This window comes from Thalassophryne amazonica, chromosome 6 (genome assembly GCF_902500255.1).
Source record: "Thalassophryne amazonica chromosome 6, fThaAma1.1, whole genome shotgun sequence".
Lineage (NCBI taxonomy): Eukaryota > Metazoa > Chordata > Actinopteri > Batrachoidiformes > Batrachoididae > Thalassophryne > Thalassophryne amazonica.
The window spans coordinates 19,273,467-19,292,277 of NC_047108.1; the positions used below are offsets into that span (position 1 = coordinate 19,273,467).

At 42.2% G+C, this 18,811-nt stretch overlaps 1 pseudogene; it reads left to right on the forward strand.

The window, feature by feature from the left end:
* Positions 1-671: 671 nt before the first annotated feature.
* LOC117511421 lies at positions 672-11,630 on the forward strand (annotated as a pseudogene).
* The last annotated feature ends 7,181 nt before the right edge of the window (positions 11,631-18,811 follow it).

Consider the following 18,811-nt stretch of genomic DNA (forward strand, 5'->3'; position numbering starts at 1 on the left):
ATCAGTGCTTATGCCCCTCAGGTAGGTTGTGAGATGAAGGATAAAGAAGATTTCTGGAGTGAGTTAGATGAGGTGGTGGAGAGTGAACCCAAGAGTGAAAGAGTGATGATAGGAGCGGACTTCAATGTGCATGTTTGAAGGGAACAGAGGTGATGAGGAAGTAATGGGTAGATCTGATATCAAGGACAGGAATGTGGAAGGACAGATGGTAGTTGATTTTGCAATAAGGATGGAATGGCTGTAGTGAACACCTACTTTAAGAAAAGGGAGGAGCACAGGGTGACATAAGAGTGGAGGAAGGTGCACACAGGTGGACTACATTCTGTGTAGGAAATGCAAACTAAAGGAAAGGAGACTAAGGTGGTGGCAGGAGAGAGTGTAGCTAGACAACATAAGGTGGTGGTTTGTAGGATGACTTTAGAGGTAAATAAGAAGAGTGAGAGCTCAACAAAGGATCAGATGGAAGCTGAAGGAGGAAGACTTGTGTGTGAAATTCAGTGAGCAGGTGAAAGACACTGGATGGAGGGGAAGCAATTTTGGACAACTGGAAAAGTACTTCATATGTGGTGATGTGCACGGACAGGAAGGTACTGGGTGATACAAACATCAGCTTTGGCATGAATGTTGTGGTGTCTGGTACCATATCGTCCTGTATCAACAACCCCTTCGACATGGCTAAGAGTCACATCCAAGGCCCCCAACCCGTGCCTGGAGAGATCAAGTATCGCACCTGTTTCCAGACCATGACGCTGGTGTACCAGGAGGACAGGTACTTTGCACTGGAGAAGCGTTAGGTAATGAGGCTTGGACCAGTGGGGCGGTGATGATGCTGGTATATGAATATGTGTCCAAAATCTCACAATACATGACCTCATCCATCCTCCCTTCAATACGGTGCAGTCGTCCTGTCCCCTTTGCAGAAGAGCACCCCCAGAGTATGATGTTTCCACCCCCATGCTTCACGGTTGGGATGGTTTTCTTGGGGTTGTTCTCATCCTCTAAACATGGTAAGTGGAGTTGATTCCAAAAAGCTCTATTCTGGTCTCATCTGACCACACGACCTTCTCCCATGCCTTCTATGGATCATCCAGATGGTCACTGGTGAACTTCAAACGGGCCTGGACATGCTGGCTTGAGCAGGGGGACCTTGCTCCCCTGCAGGATTTTAAACCATGACAGCATCATGTGTTACTAATGTAATCTTTGTAACTGTGGTCCCAGCTCTCTTCAGGTCATTGACCAGGTCCTCCTGTGTAGTTCTGAGTTTTTTTTTCACAATCATCCTTACGCCGCAAAGTGAGATCTTGCATGGAATCCCAGACCGAGGGAGATTGACAGTCATCTTGTGTTTCTTCCACTTTCTAATAAATAATCATAACAGTTGTTGTCTTCTACCAAGCTACTTGCCTGTAGTCCATCCCAGCCTTGTGCAGGTCTATAGTTTTGTCCCTGGTGTCCTTAGACAGCTCTTTGGTCTTGGCTATGGTGGACAGGTTGGAGTGTGATTGATTGAACAGGTGTCTTTTATACAGGTAACAAGTTCAAACAGCTGCAATTAATACAGGCAAAGAGTGCAGAATAAGAGGGCTTTTAAAGAAAATTAACAGGTCTGTGTGAGCCAGAATTCTGCTGGTTGGTAGGTGTTCAAATACTTATTTGCAGCAGTAACATACAAATAAATTATTAAAAAAATCATACATTGTGATTTCCAGATTTTTTTTTTATTTTTTTTTTAGATTGTCTCTCACAGTGGACATGCACCTAAGATGAAAATTTCAGACCCCTCCATGATTTCTAGGTGGGAGAACTTGCAAAACCGCAGGGTGTTCAAATTAGAATAGCCGAATAAGATGATCAGAGTGCTTACGTAGTTCGTAGAGAAGCCTAACCAGCCTAATGATGCACTCAGTGGATGGTAATCTTCATCAGAAATTCTGTAATGAAAACCCCCATCTACGTGTCTCCAAAGCTCAATTCTTCAGGTTGAGGCCGTTCTGGATTATCAGGCCAAAGTCCAGAAGAGATACATGTGCTTGCAAACTCCATGAAAACTTCATCTTGAAAATAAAAAAACTCCATCATCTTGGGATTACTGAAATGTCAAGCACAGGAGATATTGTGGAGTCCAGTGTGTGCAACACTAACAACATTGCCTGTATGTATAACAGATGTAAATATTGCAAAGGCAAGGCATTTCCTGCAATGCTGGACCCATTAATAAAGGGTAACATTGTTACCTGGCAGGAGTGGGTGACAAGATCTGTGAGCGTTGCAAAGACAGCAAAAGATGGATCGAAAGAAGAGAAGGAAATTAAAAATATCTTCCTTGAAAATAGGAGCTCTTCAATGGAGAAGTTGTTAGCTCTAACAGTTGAACATCTCCCGATTTTTTTTGTGCACGTGTTCAACATCAGACACCAATATTTTACATTGAAATCTTTGAAAGACACCTTCAGTGACACTGATGTTGCTGTGCACATCGACTACAATGAGAATTACAGTTGTAAGTATGCACGCGAGATCAGGGACACACATTTTGGAGGTGGGAACCAGCAGGTGACTCTCCATACTGGGGTACTCTACCTCAGCAGGGGAAGGGTGGAGGCATTTGCATCCATTGCGGCTTGCTTGCAACATGATGCAATTGCAACATGGGCTCATCTTGAGCCAGTTCTCAAAGACATCAGAAAAAAGCATCCAGAGGTCCTCAATATTCACTTCATCTCAGATGGCCCAACCTCTCAGTATAGAACAAGACTTCCTTCTATCTGGCCTCCACTGTGCCGTTCATGCATGGGTTTCAGTGGATAACATGGAATTTCACAGAGGCATCACATGGAAAAGGTGCACCAGACAGCGTTGGTGGGGCCTTAAAAAACCTGGCAGATAGAATTGTCTCATATGGAACCAGCATTCCAGATGTCAATTCTCTATTTGACAAACTACAAAATAATTAATCTGTGACTCTTTACAAGGTGTCAGAGGAAAAAATTAAGGAGAACAATGAATTGGTTCCTCCACAAATTAAAGCAGTTCCAAGAACCATGAAAATACATCAAGTAAGTCAAAGGTTGATAAGTTAAATATTACTATAAATAAATTTGATAAGATAATAAATACACTCAACAAAAATATAAACGCAACACTTTTGGTTTTGCTCCCATTTTGTATGAGATGAACTCAAAGATCTAAAACTTTTTCCACATACAAAATATCACCATTTCTCTCCAATATTGTTCACAAACCAGTCTAAATCTGTGATAGTGAGCACTTCTCCTTTGCTGAGATAATCCATCCCACCTCACAGGTGTGCCATACCAAGATGCTGATTAGACACCATGATTAGTGCACAGGTGCCTTAGACTGCCCACAATAAAAGGCCACTCTGAAAGGTGCAGTTTTATCACACAGCACAATGCCACAGATGTCGCAAGATTTGAGGGAGCGTGCAATTGGCATGCTGACGCAGGAATGTCAACCAGAGCTGTTGCTCGTGTATTGATGTCATGTCTCTACCATAAGCCGTCTCCAAAGTCGTTTCAGAGAATTTGGCAGTACATCCAAAACCGGCCTCAACAACCGCAGACCAACGTGTAACCACACCAGCCCAGGACCTCCACATCCAGCATGTTCACCTCCAAGATCGTCTGAGACCAGCCACTCGGACAGCTGCTGAAACAATCGTTTGCATAACCAAAGAATTTCTGCACAAACTGTCAGAAACCGTCTCAGGGAAGCTCATCTGCATGCTAGGCGTCCTCATCGGGGTCTCGACCTGACTCCAGTTCGTCGTCATAACCGACTTGAGTAGGCAAATGCTCACATTTGCTGGTGTTGGCACGTTGGAGAGGTGTTCTCTTCACGGATGATGCGAAGGAGATGTTGTTGCACTGCATGAGGCAAATGGTGGTCACACCAGATACTGACTGGTATCCCCCCCCCAATAAAACAAAACTGCAACTTTCAGAGTGGCCTTTTATTGTGGACAGTCTAAGGCACACCTGTGCACTAATCATGGTGTCTAATCAGCATCTTGGTATGGCACACCTGTGAGGTGGGATGGATTATCTCAGCAAAGGAGAAGTGCTCACTATCACAGATTTCGACTGGTTTGTGAACAATATTTGGGGAAATGGTGATATTGTGTATGTGGAAAAAGTTTTAGATCTTTGAGTTCATCTCATACAAAATGGGAGCAAAACCAAAGTGTTGCGTTTATATTTTGTTGAGTATAAGTTAATTCCCTTTTAGGACATTCTCACAAAAAACATCTTTACTACTTACATAGCCCTCTACATCCCATTATTATCTAGTGCTAGATTGATAGACTCCCTTTGGAGTTTTGTTCATGGCCTTGCTGTTGTGGCAGGCTCCCTCTTTGCAAAGATAAAGCACTTAAAGTACTGATTGCTGGTCTTTGCTTTATTTTATTGTGATTAATTGGTTGTGACAAAATTTCTCTGACATAGTTAAACTGTTCTTTCTTATTCATGAAACAGCTGACATCCACAACCCCTGGGGTCATTAACACAAGGGAAGTGTCATGTTTTTGTGACAAAAACTGTCCATGCTTCTCTCCACACTGCCATGTCTTCTCTGAAAGAGAGGAGCACCCTGACGCCGAGGCTACCATAGAGGTTGGACAGTGGGTCCTAGTTGAATATGATGCTGAGTTGTTCCCTGGTATAGTTACACAGGTGAATTTCCTTTCAAGATTTCTGTGTCAATGGAAAAATACATCTTAATTCTTGTTAGACTTGCTTAGTCAGTCCAGTTCTAATATTGTGCTGCAAATGCTAGATCAGCCACTCTTTAAAAAAATGTTTTTGTTTTACTTATAAAAACAGGTCACTGATGGCCAATATGAAGTTGACACCATGAGCTGTGCTGGGGAAGCATAAGATTTCCAGGGGAAAGGGTCTGGTACTACAGTCGGGGACATTAGGGACATAATTCCGGAACCACTTCCTGTCACCCTCCTCTGCCGGCCATTTCTGTGTTTTAACCTGATATATGGGCAAAGCACAAAAGCGTACATAAATGAATTGGCCTACTATTCCATTAAATCTATAGCTCTATAGTTCTAAATAAAAAATGGGGTTAAGATTCATTACTGTTCTATTTTACCACTGAATGTTTGTGTTTGTATGACTGTGATACACTGCAATTTCCTTGTTTACTTACTGTTTTTACTTAATTGTATGTTGTATAACTGACTCATAATTGAATATACAATTAAATGAAGTGAATGAATGAAATTAAGTTGAATGGAAATGCTTTGTTTATAAAAATATATTCTATAAATAGTGACATTGTATGTTAAATATGAATCATTGCTGATCTATGAATGTGTTGCAGTCTCATTTCCGAAACAGTTTCATTTCCGAAACACTGTTGTCATTACCGCAATATGTGTTTATTTGCAAATTATTTAATAATTATAAAATTGTTTTAGTTTGTAATTCTGTTGATACAATTTATAGGATTACTTTTTAATCCCTTTAACAAAAACCATTATATTTGTCAGTTGTCAAGAAATATCCTAAAAAAAAGATGATATAATCATTGGGTATATTGCGGTGAGACAACTTATGATTTTTTTTATTTTTTATTTTTTATTTAGAAATATAACAAAGTAATCTTTCCTGGGACATATATACATCTTAACATAAGTGTTAATAACCTACTTTAAAAATAAAGTATGTAACAATATATTTGATGTGATTTCATGTTGCGGTAATGATATTTTCTCTGCACTAAATATCTAAAATACCTGTAATTTTATACAAAATTCCCAAAACAATGTCTAATAATAATGTTTTTAGTAAGTTCAGACATTAATCTTAGATGCTTAATTGGAAATTTGTCTTCAAATGCCTTTTGAAAATTTTGAAGTTGGAATCATTTTAAATCTGGATTTCGTGAGAATCTGCCTGTTGCTCTGGGGGTTGGTAAGGTTAGACCTTACCTGTGTGAAGCACTTTGAGGCAACTCTATTGTGATTTGGCGCTATATAAATGAAAATAAATTGAAATTGAAATTGAAAAGTCCTTAGAACATGAGAGGACGGTCTTGAACCAAGTTCTGACCCAGACAGGAAGCCATGGAATGGACAGCAGTCTGGCTGCAGAATTTGGACAGGCTGAGCGTCTGTTAGGTTTGTCCTGTAGATAACAGTGTATGGGAAGTTGCAGTAACTGAGGTGTCTGGATATAAATGTTTCATTTTTGCAATATGAGGGATTCCAGGAGATGAAGATCTGAGTGTCATCTGCATAAAAAAGTAATGAGGACATTTTTACTTCCTGGTATTTTGTGGATGGGAAAAAGGGAAGTTTGGGTCCCCTGCTGGAGCTGTTGCCCCCGCGATCCGATCTTGGATAAGCGGTTGAAGATGAGTGAAAAACAAAATGGACTTGGGGATGGACACTTGGGATTCTGCAGGAATAAATAATACAATTATAAATGTCTATAATGTAATGAATAAAATGTATGGATTGACGGATCAAATTGGATTGAAGAGTTGGATTGAGAGGTTGTGGCGTTGACATCAACGCCAGTCTGTAAATGATTAAGCCAGATGTCAGAGGCGGCACAGAGCTCAAGGAACAAAAGAACAATAAAGTGTCAGCAGAGGCAACTCCATGCTGGACTCTAAAACCAGACTGAAGTTTGTCAGCGGGTCCTCAGGGCGTCTCAAGAGTTTGTGGTTCTGGTGAAGTGAATCATTTTTGCCAGATTACCAGTTTCTTGGTATCGTTGTGGCCAAGAGCTTTAAATCTGTCCCACTTTCCTGCCTGCCCTCCTGAAGAGAGTCCTAACTAAACTGGAAACCGCTCAATGGTTTAGGCGACTGCAAGTGTCGGGGGGGGTTCTGTGTCCATATTGGACTGGCCGTGAAACCAAAGTGACAGACTCACTTTGACCAAGTTTATCAGTGGATGTCCTGACCTGCTGGGTCAGATTAGAAGAGTCACTGACCAAAGGTTTACAACCCACCGAAGACCAGCGTTATGTCTGACAGAGGGATCTGAGACAGAATGCCATGAAAAGACGCTGGTGTTTGTTTCAGTCTTTCAAATCAAATCAGACTTTATTTGTATAGCACTTTACAACAGTAACCACTCAACCAAAGTGCTTTACATGAATACAGTGCCATGTCAAAAGTAAATAGACACCCCTCATAATGGAGCTCTATCCTGCATAAATAAGGTGTTTTCTTTACCATCTGACGACTTGAAAATATGGTAGAACTCCTTGGCAAAGGATGGAAATGTATTTTTCTGTGGCTTTGCAATGGGGATTTTTTTTCAATGGTCAACTTCACAGACCGATGACACCTCTCAGAAGGTCCTGGTTGACCTGGGCGGGATGATGTTGTCTCTTTGCCTTCGCTTGTGAACTGTACAATCACCCAGTTTGCCTGTGGCAAGAGGTATCTTAAGGTTTTGTGAAATGTGACGCTGGCTAAGTCCACCCTGTGATTGACCCACAATCCGCCCTTTTAGAAAATCGGTTAATTCTTATGCTCCCTGCTTCCGCGGCATCGCTATCTGCTTAAATGGAATTATTCACTGTATTCTGAATGAAAAATGACGACATAACAAAATAAATTATGAATTTGATGAAATTACACAGGAAAACTGCATTATGAGAGGTGTCTATTTACTTTTGACGTCTCTGTACATAAAATCAACAACATACAAACAAAACAACCATCATAAGACTCTACGTACTAAAAGCAATTCTGAACAAATAAGTTTTTAGCTTAACTTGAACAGACAAAGTTCTGATCGAGCGCAACTCAAGAGGCAAGAATTCCATAGTCTAGTCCCAGCCACAACAAAAGAGCAGTCACCCCACTGCCTGCTTTTGGTCCGAGGGACCTCCAGCTGATACTGACCAGCGGACAGCAAAGTTCTGGTGGTTGTGTATGCAGTTAACAGGTTCACAGAGCTAAGAAGGTGCAAGTCCATGAATAGCTTAAAATCAAATATAAAGATTTTAAAATCAATCCTAAAATGACTGGAAGCCAGTGGAGAGTGGGACAACACCGGAATGATATGATTATGTTTGCAAGTGTTTGTCAGAAGGCGGGCTGCAGCGTTTTGAACCCCTCTGCAGATGTTGAAGAATGCTCTGGTTGACACCCACATACAGTGCTTTACAGTAGTCAATCTGGGGAGCTAATAAAGGCATGCAAAGCCTTTTCCAGGTCTGTCTACGAAAGAAAAGGTTTAACTTTAGACAGAAGACAAATCTGAAAAAAGCTGTCTTTCACTACACAGTCAAGTTGCTTGTCAAATTTGAAAAACTCATCAAATTTGACACCCAGGTTCCTTACAGTAGACTGACTGTAATGAGCAAGATCACCTAAATCCGGTAACACATCACCTGGTTTGCAGCCAAACAAAATGCATTCAGTCTTGCTCTGATTGAGATGTAAAAATTCTGTGACAGCCAGTGTTTGTCTGACAGTGCATTTTGTATTGACAGCAGTGTACAGGACCCATTTTGTGTGACTGGTAAATAAATTTGCAGATTGTCGGCATAGAATGAAAGGACAGATTGTTTGGATATTACAGAACTCAATGGCACATGTATAAGGAGAACAGTAACGGACCAAGAATGGAACCCTGAGGCACACCTGTTGTTAGAGTAACAGTAGAGGATGAAAGATCATTTATCATGACCCTAAAGCTCCTGTCGGTCAAATAGGACTGACACTATTGAAGCACAGTGCACAGTCGTTGACATAAGCACTGCCGCTGGGTCAGTGTTTCGCTAACTGCACTTCACACCTAGAGGTTTTTAGGTTTGTGTCCTTTCGGTCTTGTGCAGTCAACAGGAAGCTGAAGTACATCAGCTTGGCGGTGTTGGTGGTCCAGAATGCATCGCTCATCCTCAGCATCCGATATGTCCGCACGCTGCCGGGCGACCGCTTTTTCGCAACATCGGCTGTTATCATGGCTGAGATTCTCAAACTGATGACGTGTCTGCTCATCATCCTGCTTCAGAAAAGATGTAAGACAGCAAAGGACGCAAATTAGTAAAAAAAAAAAAAAAACCCTGTTAACACCTGTGTCCTTGTCTCTCTCGCTGTCTCTTTGCCTCTCTCTCTCTCTCTCTCTGTGTATGTCTCTTTGTCTCTGTTTCTTTGTCTCTATCCCTGTGTCTGTCTCTCTTTCTCTCTCTGTGTCTGTCTCTTTGTCATTGTCTCTGTCTCTTTGCCTCTCTCTCTGTGTCTCTTTGTCTTTGTCTCTCTCTCTGTGTCTGTCTCTCCATCTCTGTCTCTTTGTCTCTCTCTCTGTCTCTTGGTCTTTGTCTCTCTCTCTGTGTCTGTCTCTCTCTGTCTCTTTTTGTCTCTCCATCTCTTTCTCTGTCTCTCTCTCTGTGTCTGTCTCTCTCTCTCTGTCTCTCTGTGTCTGTCTCTTTGTCATTGTCTCTGTCTCTTTGTCTCTCTCTCTCTGTCTCCTTGTCTTTGTCTCTTTGTCTCTCTCTGTGTCTGTCTCTTTGTCTTTGTCTCTCTGTCTCTGTCACCCTCTGTCTCTTTGTCACCCTCTCTCTGTGTCTGTCTCTTTGTCATTGTCTCTGTCTCTTTGTGTCTCTCTGTGTCTCTTTGTCTCTCTCTCTGTGTCTTTGTCTGTCTCTCCATCTCTCCCTCTCTGTCTCTCTTTGCCTCTCTGTCTCTTTTTGTCTCTCTCTCCGTCTCCTTGTCTCTCTCTGTCTCTTTTTGTCTCTCTGTCTCTTTGTCACCCTCTCTCTGTGTCTGTCTCTTTGTCATTGTCTCTGTCTCTGCCTCTCTCTGTCTGACTTTGTCTCTCTCTTTCTCTTTGCCTCTCTGTCTCTTTTTGTCTCTCTGTCTTTTTGTCATTGTCTCTTTTTGTCTCTCTCTGTCTTTTTGTCATTGTCTCTTTGTCTCTCTCTCTGTCTTTGTCTGTCTCTCCATCTCTCCCTTTGTGTCTCTTTGTCATCGTCTCTCTGTGTCTCTGTCTCTTTGTCTCTCTCTCTGTGTCTGTCTCTCCGTCTCTCTCTTTCTGTGTCTCTGTCTCTCTGTCCGTCCCTTTGTCTCTCTCTCTCTTTGCCTCTCTGTCTCTTTTTGTCTCTCTCTCCATCTCTTTGTCTCTCCCTCTCTGTGTCTCTGTCTCTTTGTCTCTCTCTCCATCTCTTTGTCTCTCTCTCTCTCTCCTCTCTGTCTCTTTGTCATTGTCTCTCTGTCTTTCTCCTTGTCTTTGTCTCTCTGTCTCTTTGTCACCCTCTCTCTGTGTCTGTCTTTGTCATTGTCTCTGCCTCTCTCTGTCTGACTTTGTCTCTTTTTCTTTGCCTGTCTGTCTCTTTTTGTCTCTCTCTGTCTTTTGTCATTGTCTTTGTCTCTCTTTCTCCTCTGTCTCTTTGTCTCTGTGTCTGTCTCTTTGTCTCTTTCTCTCCAACTCTTTGTCTCTCTCTCTCTCTCTCGCTCTGTGTTCTCTCCTCTGTGTCTCTTTGTCTCTCTTTGTCTTTATCTATCTCTGTCTCTTTTTCTCTCTGTCTCACTACTGTCTTAGTGAAGGTGAAGGACACCTTCTTGTTCTTGCTGGACTCCGTCGTGTTTCAGTACAAAGACACGATGAAGCTCGCCGTTCCTTCGCTCATCTACACGCTGCAGAATAACCTCAGTACGTCGCCATCTCCAACCTTCCTGCTGCGTCCTTCCAGGTTAGACGGACACACTGGAAGGGCTAAAGTTTCGTCCCAATGGTTGACTGCTGTTGGTGAAACCTCCTGTCTGTCGTCTCTGTTTCTCCTCTTCCTCACCTGTCACTCCTCTTGTTTCCCGTCTCCTCTCTGGTCAGGTGACGTACCAACTGAAGATCCTGACCACGGCTCTTTTCAGTGATTGATGTTGAGGAAGTCTCTTTCAAGGGTTCAGTGGGTCTCTCTGCTGTTGCTGTTCGCCGGCGTCGCCATCGTGCAGGTCAGCCTCACTTAGGCCACTCCCCCTGGGCTTTACGCTGCTGGGGTTGATGTTGATGGACACCTCTGACCTTTGATTTCTGTTTTTTAGGTGCAGCAGGAAGGAAACAAGGAAGGCATCGGTTTCAGACACTGCCAACCAAAGCTACGTTGTAGGCCTTGTTGCTGTGGTGATCAGCTGTCTTTCGTCCGGGTTTGCTGGTGTTTATTTTGAGAAGATCCTGAAGGGAAGCTCTGCCTCTGTGTGGCTGAGGAACGTCCAGCTGGGCATCTTCGGCTCAATCCTGGGCACGCTGGGATTGTTGTGGAATGATGGAGCCGCCGTGGCTGAGCGCGGCTTCCTGTTTGGCTACACCAGCATGGTGTGGTGCGTCATCTTCAACCAAGCCTTTGCGGGCTGCTGGTGGCCGTGGTGGTGAAGTACGCCGACAACATCCTGAAGGGCTTCGCCACCTCCATCTCCATCATCGTGTCCACGTGGCGTCTGTCTACCTCTTTGGCTTCTACGTAGACCTGCATTTCACACTGGGGGCGGGGATGGTGATCGGCGCCGTCTACATGTACAGTTTACCCAGACCTGGGGGCGGCAGCTCCTCCTCTTCCTCCTCATCTTCAGTATTGCCGGCGAAGGATGTGGAGACGGAGGCCTTCCTGCCCAAGTCAGTGTTAGTGAAATGAGTCTGTCTCTCTCTGTCTGTGCTGGCGTCTTCTGGTGCTTGCTGGGGTCAGACGTTAAATCGGGCTTCTTTCTGAAGTGATTAGAAAGCAATCAAAGGAAGCCGGTTCTTCTTTCTCATCTGTTTCAGTCTCCAGAGCTAACCTCCTGACCTCCTGGACAACCTGAAGGTGTTAACCTGCATATGATCAATAATTTATCTTGTATCTTGTGGGAGGAGGAGAGAGATGGCGGCTGCAGCTCTTCATCACTCAGATCTCTGACTCGCCTTTGTTCAGGGACGTCTCAGTGACGCCCCTCAGGCCCCCCATGATGACGCTCTGACAAAAATTTTATATTTTTACGTATTTTATTAAATATTTATTTTTGCTTGTGCAACACAAAAAAGAAAACAAATATCAGTTAAATCACAGCTTTTGTTGTGGTTACCATAGTGACCGTCCACCTTTCTAAGTAGTCACAGAGCATTGACCTGAAAAGTGGCAAAATAATGGAACAAGCTGAAATTTTCAGGTTGGTTCCAGAAAAATGTACAGAGTCACAGTCGAAAAGTTCCTGAAAATCCCGTTTGGCTTTTTCGACATCCAACATGACATCTAAACTAGCTGACGTTTGAGTGTTTTTATTCTTTAAACATCTCTGTGCCTCTGGAAAGGTTATGAACCCGATTTAAGTGTCTAAATCTACATTTTAGGGGGTGAGAACCTGATTATCTGGGGAGTTGAGTCAGGTGACGCACGTGGATGCAAACACGATGTCTAGTGGTAAGTTGGTTGGTTGGTTTGTCGCCTGTGTGCAGTAAACACAACGGCCATTTTTGCAACAATATGGCTCTAGTACGAGATGTCAGTGACGGAGACGACTGCGAGTGCCACGGAAAACAGCAGCAGAGATGAAGCGTGCGACTTGGGGTGCAGGGTCTCACCAGATGAAGAGTGAAGGGAGTTTAGAGGCGAGTGTGAACTCACCACTGTCTGCACTAACATGCCACGTGTTTCTCAGCCCTCATCAGGGTGTGGCATGTGATTTTGGTTATGTTCAAAACACTCACCACGCAAGCACACACACAGGCTGGAAAACACTGGGATGTTTAGAATCTCAGGCCTGTTTCCCACTGCAGGGTCTGCACCCCTGTGAGGCCCGTGTCCCACTGTAGGGTCTTGCACCCCTCTGAGGTCTGTCTCTGGAACAAACAATTCTGAAAAGGGATGTCTCACCCATGGAGTGCTTTGCTGTTGCATCTAGGGCTGAAACGATTAGTCGAGTAACTCAGTTAAATTATAAAAAAATGTTGAGGGCAAATTCTGTGCCTCAAAGCTCTGTTTAATGTTGTAGCACATATGCCAGCCTGTGTGTGGCGCTGTATAATGTCCCCAGAAAAAAAACAGAAAGACTAGAGCAATTTAGCACCAAAAGCTCCAGCTTTCCAATGCGACACACAGAGTAAACATAAAGCCTTTTAAGAGAATGATCCACGCTGATCATCTGAATAGACTTACTGTCACATTTAAAAGTGAAGCAGGGTGTTTGGGGAACAACAAAACAAATCAGAAAGCCACATCCCATCACCATTTCAGCAAAATGGCAAGGCTTTGGTGCAGTGACATTGTGCCATTGCTTAGGCAGACCCCTGGACTATTGATGTTTAAAAACGCAGAAGTGATTTTATCCGATTACTAGTGAGTAATTGCCAGAATAATCATTAGAATAATTGATTACTAAAATAATCAATAGCTGCAGCACTTGTTTGTCATTACTTTTCCCCGCCCTACCTCCTGCCACCCTGGTTGGCAAACTTTTTTTAAAAATTTTAAGCATGTTTTTTTGATTATGGGACAGAACCGAAGTAGCAAGCGGAAACCCACTCACTTGGCAGTGTTGTTTTGGGGGTGAAAATTTTGCCCGATGAGTCATGGGGATTATTTGGGTGTGTCCTTTGTTTTGGGGGGTAGAGGCTGCAAGCGCCTTTCCAGACGCAAGCAAGTCAAATCAAATCAATTTTATTTATATAGCGCCAAATCACAAACAAACAGTTGCCCCAAGGCGCTTTATATTGTAAGGCAAAAGCCATACAATAATTACGGAAAAACCCCAACGGTCAAAACGACCCCCTGTGAGCAAGCACTTGGCGACAGTGGGAAGGAAAAACTCCCTTTTTAACAGGAAGAAACCTCCAGCAGAACCAGGCTCAGGGAGGGGCAGTCTTCTGCTTGGGACTGGTTGGGTGCTGAGGGGAGAGAATCAGGAAAAAGACATGCTGTGGAAGAGAGCAGAGATCAATCACTAATGATTAAATGCAGAGTGGTGCATACAGAGCAAAAAGAGAAAGAAACACTCAGTGCATCATGGGAACCCCCCAGCAGTCTAAGCCTATAGCAGCATAAGTAAGGGATGGTTCAGGGTCCACCTGATCCACCCCTAACTATAAGCTTAGCAAAAAGGAAAGTTTTAAGCCTAATCTTAAAAGTAGAGAGGGTGTCTGTCTTCCCTGATCCGAATTGGGAGCTGGTTCCATAGGAGAGGAGCCTGAAAGCTGAAGGCTCTGCCTCCATTCTACTCTTACAAACCCTAGGAACTACAAGTAAGCCTGCAGTCTGAGAGCGAAGCGCTCCTATTGGGGTGATATGTACTATGAGGTCCCTAAGATAAGATGGGACCTGATTAGTCAAAACCTTATTTATTTTAAATTTAAATAAATAATTTAAATTTTAAATTCTATTCTAGAATTAACAGGAAGCCAATGAAGAGAGGTCAATATGGGTGAAATATGCTCTCTCCTTCTAGTCCCTGTCAGTACTCTAGCTGCAGCATTTTGAATTAACTGAAGGCTTTTCAGGGAACTTTTAGGACAACCTGATAATAATAAATTACAATAGTCCAGCCTAGAGGAAATAAATGCATGAATTAGTTTTTCAGCATCACTCTGAGACAAGATCTTTCTAATTTTAGAGATATTGCGCAAATGCAAAAAAGCAGTCCTACATATTTGTTTAATATGCGCATTGAATGACATATCCTGATCAAAAATGACTCCAAGATTTCTCACAGTATTACTAGAGGTCAGGGTAATGCCATCCAGAGTAAGGATCTGGTTAGACACCGTGTTTCTAAGATTTGTGGGGCCAAGTACAATAACTTCAGTGGGATAGTTAAAGCATAAGTACGTCTTGTACACCATGTTTGATTTTGAAAAAGCCAGAAGGGGGTTTTTCGGGGACTTTTATTTTGTGATTCTACACATTCTTCTGGACCTAAACTGAAAGGTTCAACTTGTTCTGCAGAAAACTTCATGGACTCGGACTCCAGGTTTGTCAGTTTCTTTCAGAGCTGCAGGTTTTAATTGTGACGTTTTTCACAATCAGAATTTGCGTCAGTTACAATCATCGACCTGCCTCCGAGTTCAGTAGCGCTGAGTTTAGCTAAAGCACGCCAGCGACACCCGCGGAAGATAAAAGTGGCTCTGCTCTGGGGTTTGACCTGAAGGAGGTGTCGTGGCACAACGACTTGGATGTTGACTGGGCTGTTTTAAGCACAGGTTTGCAGATCCTTTGTAAAATTGCCTAATCGTTTTAATGCAGAGCTTTAAATAGATATAGGGACATATGTGATATAGGGACATATGTAGAATTCCTGAAGTACTGAAAACTCTCCGACGTCTTTCTGATGTTTAGTTTATGTTCACAGCGCCAGGAAAAAAATAAGTCATCCGTACATGTTTTCTTGCTTTATGACATTCTTTGTGTCAAAAAAAAGTTGATAAACAGGCTTTAAAATTCAAGCATCATATGTTAATTTAAACCGATTTGATGTCACAAAGGATGAAGTCAATCAGATTTCAAAATAAAAGTCATTGAATATATAATACTGCAATTAAAGTCAACCTGTTTCCATTAGAGTGCCTTAATTCAGAGAGTGGCGCCAATTCAGAACATGGCGCCATTTTGGTTCCAGCTGCGCTGAACTACTGAATGGACCTTTTATGTTTTCAACATCTTTTAAATCATTTAACTACATACAGCAACACATCCAGTTACAGGTGCTATCAAAATAAATATAAAAATAGTTAAGCTATCAAACTTATAATTTATAATGATTTTATTTAATTAATTTAAAGCCTGATTCATGCAGCTGCTGCTCTTTAACTCCGTGTCATGCAATGACGTGCGTGACAGTTTTAAAGTTCTCCGTCTCTGGATTATGCTTTATTATGGACTAATTTGACCCTCAAGCTTTTCTTTCTATAATCTAATCATCACCTCCAAATCAAAGGGAAGCTGTAGATTTTCCTCTTTTACCGACTTCGTGCTGTAAATATGCAGACTTTTCTGATCCTATTATAATGATGTAAGACGAAGGATTAAAATCAGAAAAGTGTCAATCACAGCCTTTTGTGTTTGATTCAACAGGTGCACATCAGGCTGCGGGTCCAAGTCTGAACACGGTGTGAAAAAAACTAAACGGTCGGAGAAATGACTCCGGTCCCACTTTCCACAAATCGGCAAGTGTCAGAGCTGAACTTTAATTTGTACCTCTGTTACTGTGCACGTCCAGACTGCTCTGGGTTTTTAATGGAAATACATTGCAATCGGACGGACATTTTATCCGATGTAAGCGAAAAATCCGTTATACAAATTCTGTTATATATGGTGTTTATTACATGAAAACAATACAAAGCTTTGGGACTGAATATCTGGTTTATACGATGACGGTTTAGGTGAGTTTTACTGTACATGGGACAGAACAGTAAATTTACCTCTCAACGCCTTGACAGTGAAGTCTCTTCCATCCCACACCGCTGACTTTATTTTCCGAAAATTTTTCTTCTGTTCGGATCTGAAGGGAATCTGTACATCTTGAAGCCTTTGTTGTGTCTATTTGTGGATCCAAACGCACAACAACCCGTCATTTTCAGAAAATAAATAAATAAAATAGCTGGATTTACATGCAGACACATTAACAGCGAATGCTGTTTTTGATCCAAGATGGCACCACAAGTCATGTGACTTTTTTTTTTCCTTTTTTTTTTTTTTTTGATTCGTCATGTTGCCATTCTCTCAATTAAGGCACACTAGTTTCTATTCCACATCAGGGATGAAGTATAAACTGTCAGGTCCTTCTGATTGTGACTGTCAGAATAAAAGTCCTTCAATAAAATGCACAATTTAATGTACAGTAATGTTTTTGACACATCTGATCTAAAAAAAAAAAGATAAAGAATTTAATCTGGGAAAAAAAAGGTGATAACTGATTAGTTTGTTCAGGAAAATATGAAGAAAAAATCTTGTCTGCAACACTTCAAAATAATTCTGTTGGCATAGTTCACTTAGTTAAAGCTTATATAAGCACTATTTAAGTGCTATATTGAAAATCTCTTGAAACAGTTAAAATGTATAAAAGGTCAGGGGGTGACTTTTATAGTGACTAGAATTTTGTGTGTAGAAAAATTTAGTTGTGTATAACAATGTTTAAACTGAAGTTAAATATTTTGAGTCTTTGTATTCATCAGTCGGAATTTTGGGAATTCTTTGGGACTTTGGTGAAATGGTTGCACTGATGAAGGTGGAAGCAGGGAATGTTTTTTGGGTGGTTTCCTGACTGGATGTGTAGCTCCTCCCCTAACAGCTCTGGCTTGGTCTCCTCTCTAACCTCTCTCTCCTTCTCCTCCACATCAGACATGGAGGAGAGGCTGCGCCTCCTTCTGCTGCTGTCAACATCTCAGACTAACTCAAAGCACAAGAGGAGGAGCAGCTCCATCTGCCACCACATGGGAGAAACCCCTGACCACGTTCCGTCCTCTCTGCCTTAAAACACTTTTTTCTTTTAGAGTAACTTGATGAAATCAGGAGAAGCCTTACGCTGAATTAGACACGGTTTATGTCCCTACTGGAGGATGTGGAGGTTTGATCTGATGGTGTGCAGAAACCTTCTCCCTGTGCAACACAACACTGTCCTCCTCCTCCTCCTTCTCTAGCCTCAGCTGCAGCCTGGTGTGTGGATTTGTGGCATTAAATTCAGAGCTGGTTGTTAATTCACTCATTTTTTTTTTTTTCTGCATCGTCTCAGCTGAATGTCTTGCTGACAGATGAGAAGGTCAAAAATGTGTTAAAAGGTTCCTGTTTTTCTGGCAGAGGTCGGGCATATTTTTGGAGAGACGTGGCTGCACAGTGAAAAGGTTTCTGGTGGAATGTGGCTGTTGGCGTGACGATGGCGGTAACTGGTGCCTTTTGCTCTCATCTGTACAGAAGCCATACGATCCCGTGGGCGGTGTTCATGGAGTCTGACCACGGACTCAAACACGGATCTTTGTACAGTCTGTAAACTCTGTGAATGTACATTTTAAAAAAGACTTTATTTTTAAGTGCTCAGAGATGGCTCCCATCACATCACGCCACTGCTCACGATGACGTCCAAAATAATGAATCCTTTAAAACAAGGCTTCTTGTCAGAAACTTCAGGATTGAGGCGAAACATTTTTTTTCTTCAGGAATAACTTTATTTGTAAGAAGTTGTAACGTTTCCAGCTTTAAAAAATGAAGTTTGAAAATTAACTCTAAGTTTGCGATGTTTAATTGGAATAAAGTAACATTTTGAGGGAAAGATGAGAGATTTAAAGGAAAAATGTCATATTTTAAGGGATGGAGGGAGGTTTAATAATCCTATAGATTTGTGTGATATTATTCTGTGCAGGTGGAAAGCTAAAGCCAGATAATTATTTGAAGGGAAAATTAAAAATTACACAAAAAAGGATGAATGATAACTTCACTCGGCGAAGATAAATTAAAGTTTGCAGTGTTTTGAGAGACGATAAAATGTACAGTTAAGCTAACGTCTTGTGTTTTGTAGCAAATCTGGGAAAATACAATATCCAACATGTTTACCTATCCCAGCAGGGACGTCCACGTCTCTGGGTCCTCAGCCTTTAAGATCCAGAGACAGTCATGGGGTCAAAGGTCAGAGGTGTTTGTTGAGGCTTGGATTCTGTCTTCAGGTGATGACTGGATGTCTTTGGGGCCTCATGTACAAAGCGTGGATACGCATAAAAACGTGGCGTACGTCCGTCTTCACGCTAACGTTCAGATGTATCAAAACTGAAATGACCGTGGAAAAATCCTGGCTGGCGTACGCACGTTTCTACAGTTATTGTTTCGCTGCCGACACGTGGAAGTGATGCTGGGAACTGTTA